At 38.0% G+C, this 22,293-nt stretch overlaps 1 protein-coding gene across 3 annotated transcripts in view; it reads left to right on the forward strand.

Moving 5' to 3' along the window:
- The first annotated feature begins 436 nt into the window (after positions 1 to 436).
- The window catches only part of pik3cb (phosphatidylinositol-4,5-bisphosphate 3-kinase, catalytic subunit beta), a 62,740-nt gene continuing 40,883 nt past the window's right edge, over positions 437 to 22,293 (forward strand). The window contains exons 1-2 of one of the 3 annotated variants that reach the window (XM_052576117.1): positions 437 to 942; positions 15,976 to 16,039. The gene's annotated coding sequence lies outside the window, so the exon portion shown is untranslated. The remainder of the gene's footprint in view (positions 943 to 15,975; positions 16,040 to 22,293) is intronic. The other 2 variants (XM_052576119.1, XM_052576118.1) reach the window with 2 other exon arrangements.

Below are 22,293 nucleotides of genomic sequence, written 5' to 3' on the forward strand. Positions count from 1 at the left end.
TATATATATAATAAATTTCCCAGCCTAAGTTTAGGTGCATATTTGCAGTATATCCGCTATTACCACTAGAGGTCAGCAAATCCCAAAGAAATACACATTAGATGTCAAGCGTAACAGGTCATTTTTAAGGAACATAATTATGGAAGAATATAGGAAGGATTAAGAAAATTCGCTCGTTAAATCATTCGAGTGAAACTTCGGTATAATTTTCTAATTTCCCCCCAAAATCCCCTCATCGTCGTCATCATCATCATCATCATCATCATCATCATCATCATTATTTAGTTACAAAGCACACTAAATTAGTTAAATTAAATAAAAATAAAAAACTAAATAATACTGGGGGGAAAACATCCCAAAACAGCTGAAATCGTAACAAATCAAAGAGTGTTGTTAAGAGAAGAAGTGGAGCAGTGATCCAGTGCACCCTCATCCCAGTGGAATGCGTTAGTGGAGTGAGAGTCACGCAATTCACCGGGCCTAGTCTGCGTGGAGATATTTACACGATATTTAAAACATTCTCGACTGCTTTTAGCAGTCATCGCATCACATCTAGTCTATTTCCGGGTGAAATCACGGCTCAGAAGTTCTTGTGTTTGTGGACTGGTGACAAAATAGCGGTTACGTGTGGAAAGGGAGGGTTGTACATAGCAAACAGGGAAAAAAATCGAGCGATCGCTCGCTTGTTTCTCTCAGCCTGCTGAAAGAAGCAGGAAGCGGACTAGAGCTGTTCACCTGCACCGTGTCGAATGAAAGACTGCATTGGACATTTGAAGGGGAAGAAGGCTCATATTTTGCCTTCTTTTTACTGTGATTGAAACCTGACCGGTGTTTGGAGTTCAACCCGAGACGCGGTCAGTTAACTTTTAACATTTAGTTTCCGTGAATTCTACAGAACTGGCGTCGGACATTCCATTCCAGTTGGAATAATCTGTTCTGAAGGTGAGCGTTTTGCACCGTTTAATATTATATTTTCGTCAATGTGTATATTGATTTGAACTGCTTATATTTTTGCTACATTTTGTTACGATCTTGGCCGAGGGCTTCTCTGATCTCAGGCGCCGCCAGCCTCAATGTTATTTGTTTATTATTCATTTGAAGTCGAATATATGGGATGGGACGCTCAGACAGCAAACATGACACATTAGTTGAGAAGTATTGTCGTGCTTCGATTAGATTAATTATCATTGACTTCTTATTATTTAAGTCTCTTTCTATCTAAAAGTTGTTGACTTTAGGAATTGTGAAATGCTCTAAATTCATTGTTAACATTATGCGTATAAACCTAGGTGCTTGACTTCCAGTGCCAGTTGTAGATAGAAATAGTTTTATGGAGTTGTGTGCGATGTTGGCATCCATTTGATTGATGTTGATTTCTTCGTTTATTATTTTAAGTAATAAATTTAAGGATCACAATTTTATTATCAAACAATATCGTAATGTGTCGATCCACTACGTCCATTTGTTAAAAAGTAGAGCAGGTTGGATGACACTCGATCACAAGTTTACCGGACTGTCCATAAAACGTGGGTTCATAGGACAGGAATATACGACATCAGCTGTGTGTCTTTTAGACGGATGCGATGCCATAATACTGGACTGAACTATGACTCAAACGCCATACTGACATGAGTAATAATGTCTGAGCACACTCACTCAGCCTCAGGGCACGCCCACAGGCCGCTCACCAACCTGCTGATGCATATTGCGCATAAAGGGAAAAGCTTTTTCTGGATCGAATAATCTGTTCCAGATAATTTTGATTTGGCAACCATCCTTTTTTAAAGTATGGTTTGTTTTTTTTATGCACACACTATCAAATGCCTCCATTGTGCATAACATGTATTTCATCATCAGCAGGGTAGGCTACTCGTACAGTCTGGAATTGTAGAGGTAGAGGTAGAAGAAAAAACTGAATAAAGTGCACTGCTTTATGCAGACACTAGCATGCATGCAAAAACAAACAAGAACAAAACCGACCACACCTTGCTGTTAAGTCTATGTTAGTTGATGAGAATGTGGAAACCTAAAACAAATATTTAGTCTGATAAAATGAATTGTTTATTATTATTTTTAAAAACATTTTTATGTTTCATGCTTTCAGAGAGAGTTTGGGCCATAATTTAAAGTTAAATAAGTTAAAATGAGCATAAGCAACCCAGGACTGAGACTTATTTGTGTGTGTGTTTGAGTGTGTGTGTTAGTCTGCACCGTCATGAGGCATAAGTCATGAAACATGAAAGGCCATCTTCAGTCAGATAGTATATTAGTGTGTAGTTGTGTGTTTTTGTAAGTTGAGCTCCCTGGCCCTCACCCAACTACATGTGACAAGAGCTTCAGAGAGACTTCGGTGGCAGACTGTGATGTCATCAGTCAGGGGACACAAACACTTTGGGATGCCCACACACACTCGCTCACAGTCAGAAGAGAAGTCACTGTGGTGACAGGGGCCATGAATGGGCTGATTCTCTCAGTCATGTGAGAGCACAGTGTGTGTGTTTGTTTTAGCGGCGCAGGAAAACATTTTCCCTTAGAAATGGGGACAAACACACACATGCACACCCCCAGGACTGACTGTATTTTTAAAGAGCAGATTATGTATGGGAGAGCCAGTTAGAGTTAAGAATAAAATCTTTAACTTCATAATCTTTTACAAATAATACGTTTAAAATAAATAATGTCAACAAAATTGGCCATACTAACTGTCTTAAAGCAAGTTTGAGGTCACATTACACATGCTATTTCAAAGAAGAAGAAAAATTTCTTTGTAATCATTCATCAAAATGTTGTAACTTAATCTGTCTTTGAATCAAGTTAGGCTGCACAGCCTTTTTGTTAATAGGTTTTTGTAATACTGTTAGTTATTTTAGGTAATGCAGCCTTTGTACAGTCTTGCTAGTAATATAAGTTTAATATATAATTCATTTTAAAGTATATTGGAAGTGACCCAACTATGTTTTCATGTTTTGCTAAACACCTGTTTTCGCTTTTTCAATAAAATTACTATTAATTATGCCATATTACCACAGGAGCTTGGGATTTTTTTATTATCCTGTCAAGATGCACTGATGCTTGCGGAAAGGTGGATGGCAAGTCTTGTACCTTGCGAGCAATTTACGTGCTTCCGATTGTTGTTTTATTTGTTTTTGTTTTTTTACATTGAAAAAAATGTTGGCAAAAAAGTTTGTTTTCATAGTCCAATGACCTTTTGTCGAAATTTAAAGTAAATGTAATGTCTAATGACATGACTCTTTAAATATTTAGATTGCATCCTCAATTTTTTTTATTATTTTTTTTCCCCTCTTTCAGCTATCAGATATAACAAGATGTAACTAAGATTGTAAACGTGTAACTGGCTAATCTAAAACCTTGGATCAAAGAAAATTAATTTGTTCAAAATATATTTTAAATTATTTCATAGCACTTTGCTCGGCACATTAATGCTAAAGAAAAAATGCAACAAACATTTAGTGACACATCAGTTCTCTTATGTCTACATAATGTCTAATTATGTTTTTAAATGACACAAGAAGTGGGCTTATACGGTAAATGGGAAAGGTTCACTTCCCTTAAAGGTTACGTCTTTGACAACATGCAATAGATTTGAAAACGAAGCGTTTCTGTTGGGTTGCAACAGTGTTCTCAACAGTCAAAAAGCCACTGGTGTTTCAGGAGGGAGTTCTTCACAATTGCAAACTGTGTCTGAATAGGTTTTTACTCAAACTATACAAGTGGTAAATAGAAAAGAATCATAGTTCCGCTTTCATTTTTTATGTTTGTGTCCATAATTTGATCAATTAGTGTCAGGACAGTCAGTGATTACAAGCCATCTGCACTCATTTCCTGTGGAACCCCAGCTGGGATGAATGATTGACAGTTTTAATTGAGGCCCGCTTTCTTACATATGTGGCCTCACATTTGCATGGTTGTCTCTTCTGTTTTATGCACTTACTTATGCATCTGAAGGCCTGATTGTCATGCATATACATACTCACACCTGTATGCACACCTGCGTACTTGAGATTTTCTACGGTGAACAGAACTCAAAGCATGCCCACACTTGGAATTCTACAATTCTCTGCATACGAGTCGTGACATGCTAAAGAATTCAGTATCGAGAAATGGGAAAGGAGGGAGTGAAACATACCAAGAGGGATAGATGGAAAAGAGGTAGACAAAATAATCAAGGGAAAGTGTGTTAAAGCAAATACATTATTGGCGTATAAATGAGAATCTTTTTAAATATAAGTGAACAGATGTTCATGTTTAGTCTGAAATCCTTTGGGAAGCGATAACAAGAATCTATGTTATAATGTTTTTATTTGTGCTTCTTTTGAATGTGCCTTTGAGAGGCTAATCTTTGTAACTTGATCAAGTGAAAAAAAAAAATGAAAGTGTGCCAATATTTCACATAAGCTCACATACATACATGCATGCATACATACATAACTGGCTATTTAAAGCCCTTGACTCAAACTGCTTTGCCCTGCAGTTTCACTGCTTGTACCTGCTTATCGTATTACTGTACATGCATTAAGAGCTGAATACATTTGGTTCCGTGTATTGGATCACTACTTGATCCAGTCTAAAATCTAAGTCATCATGCAAAATTCAATAAAAACCTCTGATGAAGAAGACATGACACATAATAACACAGATTTTTATTTCTCGAGAGCCCTAGATGAAAAGTGAGAAACCACACTGCAGTCATCTAAAGACTGACAGTTGCGTTTGCGTTAATGTTTCAGTTTTTCTCATGTGTGTGTGAGAGAGAGCGGTGAATATAATATTTGTGATGTCTCTGCTTTCTGTCTGTCAGTTCTTGCATAACTTTCTCATGTAGACGCATATCACAGCTTTATTCAGAAAGGCATGTACAGTTAGTCAGTTACAGCAAGAGAGTGATAGACACATGTGTGCTCCACCCACGACTAAAACGGGACCTTTGTTCAGTCAGGCCTCGGTAGGTAACTGATTAACGTCTTTTTTAGTGTGCGTTGTGTTTATTGAAATGTTGCCACCGTGGCACAGCACTGAAAGGGCAGCTGCACAATGGACTCTAAATTTAGAGGTTAAAGGAATAGTTTAACCCACCCCAAAAAAAATATAAAAAAAACTCTCTCTCTCTCTCTCTCTCTCAATATATATATATATTGAACATCATGTTGTTTCAAAGAAAAAAAGACCATGAAACAAGTAAAATATTGAATAATCCTGGCCACTGCTTTAAATAGGGCTTCAACAACTAATCAGTGGTGTATAATATAAAATAGTGGTGTATTATTTATATATATTTATATAATCTTTCCGCTTGAGGCGCAAGATTGTGTTCAGTTTCAACTCTTACATCTAATTTGTATTTTTGGCTAAGAATAAGTTGCACTTCATCCGGTACTTAGTGTCTTTCATTCCAACAAAATAAATCATTTCTGGAATCTGCATTTGAAATTGCTTTTAGCCTACAGTTTAATGTATCTCAGAGGGGACATGGATCCATTTAACCTGCAGTTACAGATGCATAAATAGGCTTAATGTTTTGTTTTTAACATAAAATGTTGAATACTGATATCTGAAATAATTTAAAACATGTAAATTAAAACCGCCAGTAGGTGACTGCAAGTGAATGTTAATGGGTAAGTCATTGATATTTAACCAATTCATTCAAACGGCTGATTCATTCAGAAACAAAGTATTTTACTGTGTTAGTGAGGGATTCACTGCATCATTTATTCAACAGATTCGTTCAAAAAGCTGATTCATTCAGTTAACACTGTCTATTGCTCAGAGATGCAAAACAGTGCTGTGATCTGTTTGGAGCTGTTTTCGTTTATGTCTAAAATTAAAGTCACTTATTGATTTACTGAACTTGTTTAAAATGATTATTAAATGTGTTCATGCAGCTGCAGAAAAACTGTACTTTTTGTGTGATATATATTATGGGAACTATGCCTATATTCAATTATATAAAAATAAAAACCATACAGAATAATTTTTAGATGGACAAAATGCATCTAAAAATATTGGGGGAAACAGAATGCGTTCCTGCAGGAAAAGTATGTGATCCAAGCTGCTCAAAACATGAGAAATCTTTATTTTAAGCTTCAAGCTAATGTATTAGCATTATTATTTAATGTAATGGCTTGCCTGTCAGGTGCATTTAAAGATACGTGTGTGAGTCTTTGGTCCAATTTATTTTTTTTGCTTAATGGGCATTTCCTTATCTGTAAATTTCACTTTTACGCAAGCCTTTCCATTTTTGCATAAAGGCCCGTCCTGACGGACTGCGTTAAGTTTAAATCTTTACTGAAAGAGCACCAGTTCGGCGGGCACACGCATTGAACAGATGAACACAGAGAGGTGAGGTAGACAATATTCAGCGCAAAAACATAAAATTTGCTGAAATATCTTTTGTTTAACATTTATATTAAGGTTTAAAAATCGACATGCATTGCAAGTAATTTATGAGAGAAGGAGCTCTGAAGGGACAGCAGCCTGTAATTTTCTGAATATAAATATAAAACGCTTTACAGGATAAAGAAACAACAGTAAGAAGAGACTGAGTGTTCCTGCAGAGCATTACTGTGATATTATTCATCTTTATTATATTTATTGTTTTCATTTTTGATCTGATTTTGAACTGTATTCACTGTATAGCCTACAGTGATTAACTCATTTATTAAAACAAATGTAAGGTTTTTAAATAATTTTGAAAGGTTTGTACCTCTTTAAATTTTTTCATTACCAAAATAATTTTTTAGCTTTCTGTATTATATATTCTGTATTGACCCAAATTTTTTATGAGGTCGCAAATGTATTACTGATTCTTTTTGTACCTACTTATGCTATGATTTAATATGAGAATTTAATAAAAAAAGAAATGTGTATTTTAAGAATACGTTTTATAACACATCAAGTTGGCTTGCCAATTTAAACATTCAAAAGAGTTTAAAGGCCCGTTTTTCGCGCTTTTTTGAAGGTTTGATTGTGTTTACAGTGTGCAATATCACGTGTTCATGTTTCGCGTTTCAAAAAACACAGTATTTTTCACACAATTCACCTATCTGTATACCGCTGTTTTCACTGTCACAAAAACAGGCTGATGACTTCCTTGTTCTATAAAGTCCCTCCTTAAGAAAAACGTGACGAGTTCTGATTGGGCCAGTGCTACCTGTGTAGTCATTCGACAGCAGCTGAGAGCAGGCTGTCCTCCTGGTAACGCGATTGGACTAGAACGCACGTGCTGAACATGTACTTATAGTCACAGGAGCGTTTTTACTGACTGAACGTTGCATTCGTTTTGTTGCACAGCCCTAACATCTAGTTAACAAAACTACAGCATTGCTCTTTGTGTAATAAGTTACAGAAACTGTTAAACGCACCAACTTAAATAATAAAATACACTTACCGGTTGTGGTCCATAAACAACGCCTTCTCCAGTCAAAGAGGGAACTGCTCCATCTTTCAAGAATAATCTTTTTGCGAATCCGGCATTAAACTGATAGAGATTGAGGATTTTGTCCTCAGCAAGCTGTCCTCAACTAAATTTGCTGCACATACTTTTACATGTGGATTATAATTTTCGGGAACCGAGTTAAACATAAATTGTAAGCATTGATCTCCAAGTACAGTGTCCCTGGGAAGCCCAAACAAAGGTTATTGGAGTCAGAGATGAAAATGATAGCGTTTCGATGACATGTCGAACACAAACGCAGCTCTTCCTTCTTCTCCGTCGGAGCACAACAAGACCATGCCCCTTTATGTGTATTCATGTAGGCGGAGGTTAGTCAAAAAACAGTTTTAGTGGCGTCATTACTGCAGGAACTAGAGGGATGTTCGTTGTAGGCGAATTCTGTTAAATAAAATATCTCGCTTGGCGTTGAACTTTGAGCTTTAGAATTTTACAGATATTATTTATACTCTAACAACAACATTACACACTAACTAAAGTTTAAAACATGGGATCACGAAGAAGGGGACCTTTAAAGCATTCAACACAAGATGCGGGAAAGCTGAATTGAGTAGCTGGTTACTCGAGCAATGTGTTTGGTGCGCACGAGAGAGCCGCTTCTCACGGACAGCAACACTAAACCGAGCTCTCCTTCAGGACGTTCGCGTCCTCTTCCACCTGAATGAACAAATACAAAATCGTCTCTTAAAGTGACCACGCCTAATTTACTAGCTCTGCTGTCGGTGTCTTTAATGTATGAAAATTAAAGTAAATCACTCACTGCTCTTGACTGAATTACTTTGTAGTTTTAACTAGAATTTATCCACAGTCAATCTATAGACTGTAAAAAAAATATGGACATAGTGTCAATGACGTGACATAGACTCCGCAATAGCGGTTTTGAAACCTAAAGTGTGCAGAGCGGACAGATGCCATCTTGGCAGCGCGTCACCGCTTAACTCACCCGGATAATCAAAAATGGGCAAAAAGGCGGGAGCTGATTGCTGAAGCCACGCCCACCTAGCGCGACTGCATTGTCACCAGTGGCAATCCACCTGTCAATCAAGTGGCCATGCCCTTAATTATGCAGAACTTTAAGTCTTAATATAATTTAAACGGATGAGTTATAAAAAATTCACCCCCTTCACACTTGTCATGAAGGGCAAAAATAGCAATATAGAACAAAATCATTTTTTGAACCAGGCTGTAAACATGTTCTGCATTTTAACATGGGGAGTCTATGGGACTGACTCTCTTCTGCAGCCAGCCTCAAGCGGCCAGTTGATGAATTGCTGTTTGTCACTTCCTTATTGGCTTCACGAGAGAGAGCGCAAGGTTGACGCTCGAGTAAATCCAAAAATCAGATAGAATTGATTATATTGTTTTACTAGTGGGTGCAGGACACTAGTTCATTTATGTAAGCGAGTATAGCAAAATACAGAGAACTGTGAAATATTATACCCAAAAACTCTTCATACTGTAGACTACCAGTGAAATTGATAAAAAAAGAAAAAAGAAACATGTATTAGGGACCTGACCATGTTTTGCTTAAGTGTTTCTTTTTTTAATTGCTAATGCAACCTTTTCACACCACAGAATGAACAAAATTAAGCATTGCTTGCTTGGTAACTGTTCAACAAGTATTGATTGTTGTGTAAATATTGCCATAATGACAGTTGTCTGAAGTTTTGGTTGATTCCATTACATATCTTTCTATCAAAGTTATCTGACATTATCAAGATGAATTTGTTCTGACACAGTTTAACCCTGAGTTATTGTCACATTTTATTACCAATTTCTAAACTACAGCAAATAAACTGTGATAATGTGAGAAATGTTGAAGGTGTCTGAATACATTTTGGTTTGACTGTGTATTTTATTTTACAGTGAAGACTATGCAGTGCTATTTTAAATTAACAAAGACAAACTTAAAAAAACGTAAACATTGTGAAAATGGCACAAATAAATAAATAGAATGAACATACAGTACAAATTAAACAATTTCAGACAGTGCCCACTGTACAACCTGCACCAGGGCCCCTCTAACCCCAGCTACGGCCCTGGGTTAAGGTACCAATGCACTCACTATGTGTACTGTAAGAAATAGAACAAGAAGGCATGTGGTTTAAAAGATGGCAAGTAAAATAAAAAGCACATCTGTATGCAATACAGTTTCATTATTGTTCATTATTATCCAGAGCGGCTTACTATAAATAATTTGTGCGATCAAATCATGTTTTGTGCCAGTAACTGAAAAAGGTTAGCAGCGCAAGTGCCACCAGTGGAAAACGTTAGTGTAGTTCCCTGATCTATGCCAGTAAGCATGCAAGCTGCTATCAAAGGCAAAGGAATAGTAGTTAGTTGTTTCAGTTTTTTATTTGTCCAAAAATTACAATTACATAAATTGTTAAGCACTGTATGTTTTCATAGCATTCAGTTTTAACACATTTAGCACATGTATTTTAAGGACATTGGGCAGAATGTGGGATAGTGTGTTTTTGTCAGTAAAATTAAAATAAAGAAAATAGGGGTTTTTAATCGATTAATCAAAAAATAATTGGCAAACTAATCGATTATCAAAATAATCACTAGTTGCAGCCCTAGTTTTGACCATGGGCTATCAAGCTTCAAAATGGGGAAGCTTACCATAAAAAAGAGTCAGATATGATGCTCTATATGCCAAGCCTTTCGAAGCCATACTATAGCTTTGTGTAAGAAATTACAGTGAAATTGAAATTGACTCAGATTTTTTCATTCAGTGGACTGTTTCCATTGCAGCTAGCACACAAATGGGAAAAAGATATGACATTTAAAATGGTGTGGCTATTTGTACTGAGCTATAATTGAAGTAGGAAGTGTAATGTAAAGGGCAATGTTACAGCTACACTACTGTCATTGTGTTTTATAAAGTTGCGGCCAGGCATGATATTGTACACATCTTTTTAGCCAGTGTTAACTGTTTTGTCAAAATTAATTTGAGGTCATAATCACAAATATAATGCATGAAAACTTTATTTTCTCCGTGTTTAGAGAGACTTTACAGTTATTATTACACAAGCAGCCACCTCTGAGATTATCATTATTTTCTGTAATTTATAATGATGTAAATGGAAAACGTTAATTATTATCATTATTATGAACAAAGTCAATTGACCTGAATGACGCTACCTTTGCTACGCTATAGGCTATTTCTAAGTTATCAGCGTGAAGCATGTAAAGTCAAGTCACCTTTATTTATATAGTGCTTTTAAGATTACAGATTGTGTCAAAGAACTTTACAGTATTAAATAGGAAAATAATGTGTCAATAATGCATAATTACAATATTAAACATTTCATTATTGAATTCTGTGATGTCATCATCTAGCTTACTTCAGTTTAAATAGTAGGTAAAAAGGTAAAGGTATGTCTTCTTTCGTAATGAAAATTAGATTCTTGCCTTTACTTGCATTGCATCACATGGTTTGCATCCGGTGCAGACACCGTGTGAGCGATCAGTGTTGAAGCATTAATATTTATACATTACTTCCTGTTCAATCATGCTCCAATGATAAATGCTTCCTGAAGTTTTTCATGTAACTTGTTCTTACCCAGAGAGTTATTTTTTCTGGTTGATAAGGTTTAGGGTTGTGTGTGTGCGTGTGTCAAAAGTGTTGTGGGAAGGGGGGTGTAGTTCTATGCGGAATCTGGATTCCTAACATTCCAGTGTGAGAATGGGAGGAAGATCAGGACAGATGAGGAAAAGAGAGGAATACCTCCGTGTTGAAAGGCCGTAAGGCTTGTACCTCTTACTGTGCCTCTCTCTGTTTGCTCTGTGATAAGGACACAGTGGTTGGTGTGTGTTCATGTGTATACAAATGAAGAATGGTTATGCTCTCCCGTCTGAGTGTGTCTGTTTGTCTGAGTTTGTACGTAAGCAGTGGTGATCGAAGCATCTTGTATACGTCACTGCTTTGTGCTTTGTGTGTTTGGTTCTGCTAGCATTGTTCCCTTAGTTGTTTGTGCCTACTTAAGCATATTTTGGGGACAAATTTGTACCATAAAGAGAGCTAAACATGGCAAAACCTACCAAAAACTCCTTTAGAGGAAGTCCTTATTTGTAAAAATGTATAAAAATAAGATATGCAATGTTAGATTACATTGTTAAAATTAAGAAAGTTTTCTAATTTGGTTAGGATGTGGGTAAGGGTTAGGTTGTAGCTAGCTGTGTGCAAAAACAATCATCCTAGTTTTATTTAGATAAAAGAATACCCTCTGTGTGTGCTCGCTTTTTATAGAGAAAGCAAGAGAGACTAACCATTTCCCCCACTAAAAACAGATCAAGCCTTTCTGGGCCAGCATTTGACATCCACTTCTCTAGTTACAAAAAGTACTATGCTGCTGCTATTGTACAGCGGGGGACAGATATAGTTAAACTGTGTGGTTTTTATATACTATGAAGAGATTGTAAGAGATTGCAGTATTAAAATATCACTGTAGTTTCATGGTATTTCAAATAATGACAACAAGGAAGTATAGTACTTGAAGCACCTAATGTACATCAAAGAATACTATGGTTTTATTATAAAAAAAAATTATAGAATTGCAAGCTTGAGCACATGCTTTAAAAACCTACTAATGTTATCCTTAGTAAAACACTGTTTGTGAATGCAAAACAGAATTCAGAGAATAACCATATGTTTTCAGTAGGGAAAAAATATGATGCATACATTTTCTTTCACCATTGCATTAATTAAATTGCCAAAATGTACTTTTTACCATTTTCAAATAAATAAAAAAACACAAAACAACTATCAATTACAAAAAAAAAAAAATTACAAGTATTTACTTGCAGAAGAGAACTAGAATATATTATAGAAACCAAACTGAACACAGTGTGAATTAGGGCTGGGCAATATATCTAACGATATGATCATGCGCACCTAGTCAGTAAATCCGTTTCTGTGATTAACGTTAAATCACATCACCTGCTTTCAAATGGAGTAACATTTAATAGAAAGAGCTGTAGATCACTGACAAGATATTGATCTGCGTGATCTGTTATCATTAATATTCTTACTTTTTCATTTTATTTTACAGAACGAGAATAAAATTACAATACTATCATTTATGAATGTTGATGGAGTTTGGTGTTTTTTCTCAGCTTTTATTTTGGCAGAAACCCGCAGAAAGATCTCATCCTTTTTGTTGACAACAGCATGCATATTTATAAATGATTATCATTACCAATTTGGGAAGATGTTTGTCGCACATATCACTTCACGAGTTCACCCTTACATCTAATCTGAAGGCGAATAGTAGGCATATTTTGGCATGCTGTCCTGGGGGAGGGGTCCGGGCCCGGAGTGTAGCCCAAACCCAAATAACTCCCCCTATCCCCAATTTGGGATAAATAGATTAGAAGTGAGGAGTTGGGGTGGAGGAGGGATGCCGAAAAACTGTTGTGGGACAGGAGGTAGGAAGACTGGATATATATACGCTTGTGTGCTATTTAAGATGATTAGCTAAACGAGATGCACCCGTGCCAAATTGGATGATTATCTGAACGTGCTTCTCCCGAACTTTAATAAAACCACATATCTTCACATGCCTTTAAAAAAATACGCAAAAATGTTATTGAGCAACTGACGGTGAGTGACAGATTTTCCTTGCGTTTTGGACTTTGAACCCTGATGCCGCAAGTGCTTTAGAAAATATAGCATTCTGCAGTTTATTCACTAATCGTTTGAGGTCATTTTCGCGAATATTCGGCCTTTTCGCTTATTCAGCCAAACACCAAAAGAAAATTTTCAGCCATATAATTTTGGTTGTCGAATATTTGGTGCATTCCTTATCCTGAGGTTAAAATATGCTGATTAACGTAAAATCTAACAGAACACAGATAAAATATTGCTTTAGAATAAATTTTACACCACCAGAAATTTCGGTTATGTGGTGCTTTTGTGGGGTTATTTTGTATAGGATATTGTCTGCTGACATGAAAAGCTTGCCGTACATCTCAATAATAAATAGCATTTCTGACAGCTATATTATACGTACATACAATAATTGAAGCTTTTATTTAAAGTTTTGGTCTTAAATTTCATATTAGTTGCTATAAAAAGGTCTTAAAAGTCGACACCCTGTTGTAATCCAATGGTCATGGGTTCGAGACTCAGGTCCAGCAGGGATTGTAGGCTAGGGGAGGGAATAACCTGCGCTCTCTTCCACCCTCAATACCACAACTGAGGGGGGTGAATAAAGTCCCCCTGTAGCAAATCCAAGTGTTTTATGTAGGATAAATATCCAGATTTCAAACGTTATAAACACTTTTTTTTTCTAACATCTCTGCCCATGCTATATTTTGGGTGGGGACACACACAGTTTGTGTGTTGTCTGTTTGGGAAGAGAGAGCCTTCACTAACTTTTCTTGCTGTGCCAGCCCCGCTTTCACTGAGGTGAAGCAGTGGCTAAGCTTGTGGGTTTCGCATATGGGTCTGGTGGAGGGAATGTAGACAGGCAAGTCCCTATCTTCTTCCTTAACCACCAGATCTAGTGCCCACTCTCGTGCAAACTCTCTGCTGCAGCAATTTTTCTCAGAGGAGGTTGATATTGTTTGTGTTACCAAGTGGCTCGCGGGCTGCCAAGGCAAAATGTGTTTTTGTTTTTGATGTGAATGTCTGTACGCCTTTCCCCCCGATCACTTTGCTCCCGGGAGTTCTAGAGCGGGTGCGCTGGGACAGGGTTCGTCTAATGCTAGAAGCCCCCTTCTGGCTGGGCCCAGTATGGTTTTCAGATCTGTTTTCTCTCCTCGATGGGAGATCTCCATGGGAGATTCCCCTCAGGAGGGATCTCCTCTCTCAGATGGAGGGTACAATCATCCAGCCCAGCCCAGAGCTGTGGGTAGCTCATAGCTTTCGGTCTCTCAACCGAGGTTGTTGAGACCATCCTCCAATTCAGAGCTCCCTTTATGAGGAAACTGTAGGAAACTGGAGGAAACCCCTCTCCATGGCCATTCAGTTGGAAGACACCACCTAGTAACACGTTTCATCCTCGGTGCGCTGAGGCCGAGGCTTCCGGCCAGATAAGCTTTTGCAAAGTGGTGGATCAGGATGCTATTCCATAGCCTCGAGTCCTCTGATCTCCCTTCTCCTTTGGGGGTCAAGGCTCACTCCTCCAAAAGTTGGCCTACATGGTGGTGCCTACTTTAGCCACTCCTGGCTCCATTTTCTTTCGTCTTAGTCATGCTCTTCCACACTAGGCAGGAATTTGCAAGTGTGGTAGCATGGGCATACTCATTCCCAAAGCGTTCTTCAACACAGCTCGAGTTCCTGAAGAGGAACGTCTTGGGTTATGCATGTAACCATGGTTCCTTTAGGGAATGAGACGGTGTGTCGTGGCCATACTTCCTGCATCCATGTCAGTGCTTGCCTCTTTCCCAGAAACTGACTCAGGTTCCATGTTGTGTGCTTTTATAGCTTCCTGGTCGCTACATCAACCACCTATGATGTCTCGCCCTTCCATTGGACTGATTACACATGTGATTCAGAGCGCGGTCTCGCTGAAGGTGTTCTCTCGAGGAACCATGGTTACATCCGTAACCCGAGACGTTCTCTGTCAAAAATGGCAGTGTGATCGCTAAGTGGACCAGGACCAAATGTATAATTTTCCTTTTTGATCATGCTTGGTTTGCACTTCATCAGATAGTTTCGATCATGTCTATGTCTAAATGGCTGATTAGATATTTGCATTAATGAACAGTTGAGCAAATGTGCCTTATAAAGTGTTGAGTGTTAAACCCCTTTCACACTGCGATTCCGGGAAAATACACAGGTAATGTCAATTGTTTCCAGGATGAAAGATTTTGCCCCTTTCACACTGCTAGTGATTACCCAGAATATCTGTGTGCATTCACACACAACCTGTAAAGGTCCCATAAAGACACGTGACATCAGGATGTTATGTGTAATGTATGAGTCGAAAACGCTAGGCACGTTAAGTTTCACTTAGGCTGGTGAACGATCTTAGCTTCAGCATGGTAAGTGAGGAACTAACCGATCTCTGCTTTATTCCAGCTTCCTTTTTTTTTTCTTTTCTTTTTTTTTCCGCAAACGCTGATCTGTCTTCAATGGTAAAAGAGTCACGCTATAACGTGCATCATCAATACAACACACACTTTACGGCATTAGTTCTGGCTTTTGTTCACATACAGCTCAATCTGGGACTGAACCCGGCAATGTTACTAGGTCCCCAAACTCGGGATCGATCCCGGAATCAATCCCAGGATGTGTTTGCATTCACACAGAAGGTGACCCAACAATGTTCCGGCAACTTTTGGGTCTAACGTGCAGTGTGAAAAGGGGCTTTAGTAAACTTTTTTTTTTTTTGGCAAATATTGATACAGTCAAACTATCCAGAATAACCAGGGGTGCTGCTATACTATGAACTATTAGTTCTGAGTTGCCGTCTTCGCTGATATGGGGACACTCACTGTCCTTCAGACTCATTTCAGATATTCTCATCCGAATCCTCTCTGTGTCTTTCTGTTAGATGCAGCATCCTCTTCATCCCATCATGGAGCTGGCTGAGAAATAAGAGACTGCAGAGACAGCAGGTGAGTGTGTGTGTGTGTGTGTGTGTGTGTGTGTGTGTGCATGCATGCACTGACATGCTAGAATACAAAGAGTCCACTGTAAGCAGTTGGAACAGGTAGAAAAAAGTTAAGGGCACTTTGGTGCTTGTGCACTCTGGGCATTACTGACTTGTGTGGTTTTTAGTGCAAGTAGGACAGAATATGAGGTGCAAGCTCTCCCAGTTCCACATTAGCTATTCCCATGGAGGAGATTCATCCCCAGATTTTTCATGTCTGCAGGTTTTGATCCAAAATAGTCTGTTTTTGCGCTACCCATTATTCCTTTTAACGTGCTACTCTACAGCATAATGCTTGCACCACCTTGCTTCATCTTGTATATGATTTGGTTAATGACCAACTTTTTTTTTGTGCCATAGCTTTGAAAATTGTGGCCCAAAAATGTTTAGTTTCATTAGCCCGTAAAAAAAAAAAAAAAATGTACACATGGTTTTGGCAAAATGTAGGTGGGCTCAGATGATTTCGACAGGTGCCCTGTTCTTTGGAAGGTTATTGTGATGTCTTGTTATCCTGTTCCACTTGTTGTTGATGGCCTTAATGGTATTCCATAGCATGTCAAATGTTTTGGAAATACTTTTGTACCCTTCTCCTCTTTTGTACCCTTCTCCCAACAAATCCTTGTAAGCTCTTTGCAGGACATGGCTTCAGAAATCATGTGCAACTAAGATGTTGATAGAAAATCCTATAGAAGCATCTAATTTTATTTTTACTTGGCATCACTTAAATGATGATGATGAAAATTATGATTTTTTTTATTATTATTATTATTATTATTATTTTTACACAGATTAAAGTGCAAAATAATTATAAAGAACAATAGGTATCAATTTACAATATAATCTCATTAGTTAACCTTAGTTAATGCATTAACATTCACAATGAGCAATAGCTACATTTGAAATTTTATTTTTACAGTGCACCAGACTTTTATTTTGATTGCGCTGAGAACGGCAGCATCAGAGCACACAGTGCTTACACTCTCTCTCTTGTTCGTCGTTGTCATTAACAGTTCTGTTTAATATTGATCGAAGTCTGTCTAATAATCAGATAGAATGGTTAAACAAAGGAATTTATGTATACAGAAAGTATTATAAGGATTGCCTTTAGGATATTAGACTTATTAGCAATAGAAAGGCAAAGATTATAATATTTTCTCGTTTGCCGTCAGTATGAAGCAAATATTCATTTCTATCATTTTAACAATCTTTGAATGACTAATGATGATTTAATTTCACAAATCTTGCAAACTTTAAACATTAAACTCATCAATTCAAATTATGCTGTGCTTTATACATTTGTCCACTGTCATATTCATGTCATTTTCACAGTGTGCTGTATGTAAAATGAGGGTTACCCTGGCTTTATTAGAAAGTGTTATTCCCAATGCATACAAACTTCCCAGAATACTGAGTGCCCCGTTGATTACAGTATTTATTTCCTTTTTATTATATTTTTATTAAATATTTATTTATTTGTGAAAAATACCTTGTCATCTAAAGTATAAGTATGTTTATTTAACACATTTTTAAATCCATTGTCAAATTATTAAAAATGTGTTAAATAATAGTAATATATATTTTTAATTATATCGGCTATTGGCCCCTCAGCTTTCCAAGATATCGGCATTGGCTGTCAAAAAACACATTGGACGACCACTAGTTACTTCATATGGCCATGGTATTTACTTTGCTGTTAGGTATTGTTGGCATATTTCGATTTGTTTCGTAAGTGCTTATACCTACATAAGACTAACTAGCGTTTTACCTCAAGCAAAAGGGAGCTACAATATTTTCAGCACAAACAATTTGCCTTTGAACTACTGTACATAATCTATAAACATAATCATTTGACAGCACTGGACAATAAACACTGCACAAACACTTATTTTGCTTAACCAATTTAGTCCAGGCAAAAGGTTACAGTGAATAATCTACTTCCAGAAACAAAGACCCAAATATATTTGGTTATGACCAAACCTTCTGCTCATAATAAATCCAGAAAACCTTGTTAAGATTGCAGCTTTTTGAGATGTAAAATATGAATCTAAGTAAAATCATGTCAGGTCTTTTTCCACCTGTAATGTAATATTAAAAGAAAAAAGATTAAAAGATTTCACATTTACATGACAACTTTTCTAAAATGATTTGCGTTTACACAAATGCTATATCATAAATCCCAGGCCAGTAGTTGGCACTGTCAACTTGTTAGTAAACAGTACCTGAAGGGAAGTGATGATTATATGTTGTATATGATGTGTCTCTGCTGTTTGTTGTAATATTTGTAATGTAAATCCACACTTTGCTAAATAAACATTTAGCAAACTCTTGAGCAGCAACAACAGTGCTATGTACTCCATCACTGTTGTGTATGTTTGTTCACGCTTGCCTTTAAAATCTACACATACTGCACGTCTACATACCAAACACATACTACTCACGCATGACGTCACCGTTTTCAAAGATTCCCATATTGGGTGTTTCAAGGAAACAATAACTGTGGCGTTTTTTTGTTGTTGTTTTTTTTACTTGCACTTTGAAACCTGTTTTCAAAAATATACATTCTCAGTCCCTAAAATACAGTTTTCAGTCCCTCCAGGATTTCAAGATTTTTTTTTTTATTTTTTTTTTTTTGTGATTTATACGATCAAAATGACGTGGCTTTTGAAAAAATCTGCAATGATATTTGCAGCTTTGTTTATTGTTTTGCAGTGAAAATATGCCACAGACAACATTCTGATAACACTGTTATGACTTTTCTGACTTCGAAAACCACTGTAGGTCTCCAGACTAAAGTCTGACAACCCCATCACTAGTGCCATTAAGTTCTACAGTTGGTGGCACCAGCACCTGACAGTAAAAGCACTCACCCTAATCACACATGTACATCTCGGATACATCTAATGTCTTTATTTACATATGCAAGATGTATTTTAAGAGTGCTTGCTCATCTGCAGTACGCCTCGAAGATGTTTCCTGTCAGATGTCAAATAGACATTTATTAGAATGCATGTAACCTGCTTCTGAGACCTTTATCAGAGTATACAGCAGATGATTCCCGAATCTTTAGCAGACGTCTTACTACATCTGATAAAATTACTGTCATTCATAATGTCTAAATATAATTTAATGAATACAAAAATATATAGGCTATATATTAGTTAGTGGAAATGGCCTAGAAGTACTTTTCTGCAGCCATCTACTAGTGGTCATTTAATATATATATTTTTATTTTTAAATAAGTGTTTGCTGTCCTACATTATAAAACATTTTGTTTTATACATGGGGTACACCTATTAAGGATAAACAAATATCGTTACATTAAAAATAACTTTCAAATTTGGTAATACTTAAAGCATTGAAGTTTTGGGAAAAGTTGTATGATGCTTGTTCCGATATCAGCTTTAACAGAATTTTTCGCTGAATCTGAATGCTTCTCACAAGATTTCACAGAGATGTTATTGATTCTGTGGTGAATTCAACTGCTTTCTTCACTGTATCTCCCAGCACTGTGTATAATGGTGTCGCGTGATCAAGGTCAGCCCGCAGCTCCGGCGGTTTGAGCAGATAAACGTTCTGCGTATCCCGAACTAGTAGCGCAGATTCGTTCTGCTTTCGGTTTGTTTATCCAATGTAGCTCTTGTAAATCAGTCCTGATGAGACCGATGGAGGATGAGGACTGTCTCCTGAACCTGTAGCCTACAGTGTGTCTGTGGCACAAAGGCTGTTTCTATAAAGTCGGGCAGTTCCAACTTTGCAAGGACAGTCTCAAACTTTTAGCCTGTAAGTAACGTAATTTTTTTTTATATTTAAAAAAATTTGCCAATGAGTATTCAAACGCAAGTAGTGTTGCTTTCATTAATGAAAATTATGACTAAATATCGCTGTCAACTTATCTTTATCATGTGATGAGACCGAACGTAAATGTTGGTCATGTGACGATGACTATAATTAAATGTATTGTGCAATATTGTTGACTATTAAAAGCAAGACTAAATGTGGTTTACAAAATAAAAACTATGCTTAAAGGTTTCTTCATTTTCGTTGACCAAACGAAACAAAATGTTATAACGTTATTTTGTCTCGTTTAGTAATGTTAATATTATTATTTTGCAGTATTTCTGTTTCCTGTGTTTACTTCAGGGGCTGCATCAGGTCGCACTGTGCAGACGCATGCGACATCACTTCCTCAAGCCCCACTCATTATTTAAAAGAAGACAACAAACAAAGTTAAGTTTGACAGAGAAATCTTATTTCATTTTATTGTAAAATAAAAGTTGTAAATTCGAATCAGAGCATATTCTGTGTCTGGAATGGATGTATTCTTGAGTCTATAAGGTAACAATAATATGATAAGATAACCTTGTTTGAAATGGGTTTGGCTAAAATAAAAATATGGTTTCGTCTATATTACTAGGTGCTTATACTATATTGACTGCGTTAAATAGAATTGCATTACTAAAAACTACAATTTTCATTGACTAAAACTAGATTAAATGTCATCAGTTAGTAGTCGAAAATAGTCATGGATAATTCTGACTAAAATAAGACTAAAATGCTCAGACTTTTAGTTAACTGAAACTTGACAAAAAAAAAAAAAAAAAAAAAAAATAGTATGAAGATGACTAAAACGAATAAAAACTAAAATGACTGATTCACACAAAGACTAGACTAAAACTAAAATTAAAAAAGGCCACCAAAGACGATACTAGTGTTTAGGATGCTTGTTGTTTCTCCAATCACGATTGCAGACATGGTTTTACGTTTACACAGGGTGATACGCAAGGCAACGAGAAAAAAGACCGGATAAGTCATTATAATCAGTAATTATGTCACAACTGAATGCAACAAATGCTTCGTTTGCAATGGGTTTTATTGTTTTTTTCTCATTTAATGATGTCCGGATCTCGAACGAATCATTCTATGAACCAGTTCACCAAATCGAGCTGAATCATTTGAAACAGCTCACGTCTCCAGTACGCATTAATCCACAAATATAGTTGAATAAGTTATTCGGTTTATAAACGTGCCTGACACTCTTTCTGACACGAAACAAACCATATCTCGAGTTATTCAGTTACTCCCAAGAGTACTGTCACGGGAGGAGCACAAGACAGACACAGTGGGCGTGGCGTCAGGCCTCAGAGAGGCTTTTATTAACAGAAATCATAAAACAAAGGGAATAAAAGTGGCCAAAGGGGGAAAGTGTCCAAAATAACAGGGAATCTGGTGTCCTCGTTGTGCTGCGGGGTTTGTGTGGGTCGGGCAGTGTTCACCGAGGAAGGGTCCAGGCAAGGGGCGGAGTCCGGCGGCCGCACGCGCTCCCCTCCTAGGTCCGGGGCGCGAGGGGCGGCGGCTTCTCCTAGCGGCCGCGTCTCTCTCATTGGCCGCGGCACTGGTAGGGGATGGACGGCCCGGCATCCTGGCCCGTCGGCCGTGTAAACGGGTGCGGTTCTCCTCCGGATCGCGGGTCCGGCAGCTCACGTCTTGGTGGCGCGGGAGTCCCTCAACGCTCCCTTCCTGGACCCACGAGGACACCAGCGTGCATGCACGGGGAAGAGACCGGTCTCCTGAGGAGAGGCGCGTTGGGCTTTTAAACAGCGGCGGTAATGAGGCTCCACTTCCTTCAGGTGTGCCCCATCACACGCCGCCAGCCCTGACTCATCCAGCGCCCCTCCTCTCACACACCCACTCCAGTCGGGAGCCTGGTGAAGGGCGGCGATTTAGGACGGGGTGCCGGTGATAATCAGGGAGGAGGCAGCTGACTCGTCACATTCCCCCTCCCAAGCGACATCCCCGTCATCAGGGCGCCGCCCACACGGGAGTGCTACCATCCTCAACCAGGCTCCAAACGGTCGGAGTGGGCGGGGCTTCCTCTCCGGGCGGTCCTCCCTCTCGCAGCGCACCAGAACAGGGACAGAGAAACCGGGTTTTAGTGACAGCCTCAACCAACCACAGGGTAAAATGACAATGGAAAAGTCACTTACCCCTTGTGTGGTTGGGAGGCTGTCCCCAGTTTTCCTCCGTCCCAGTCTGGGTTCTCACGAACGTTTGCAAGCGAGAGGGAGTGACGTCACCAGACGTTTCCCAACTGCGCTGTCTAGGCTCCGCCTTGCCCGCATTCTCCACCAGTGTCACGGGAGGAGCACAAGACAGACACAGTGGGCGTGGCGTCAGGCCTCAGAGAGGCTTTTATTAACAGAAATCATAAAACAAAGGGAA

Source organism: Carassius gibelio, chromosome B15 (assembly GCF_023724105.1).
Source record: "Carassius gibelio isolate Cgi1373 ecotype wild population from Czech Republic chromosome B15, carGib1.2-hapl.c, whole genome shotgun sequence".
Taxonomy (NCBI): domain Eukaryota; kingdom Metazoa; phylum Chordata; class Actinopteri; order Cypriniformes; family Cyprinidae; genus Carassius; species Carassius gibelio.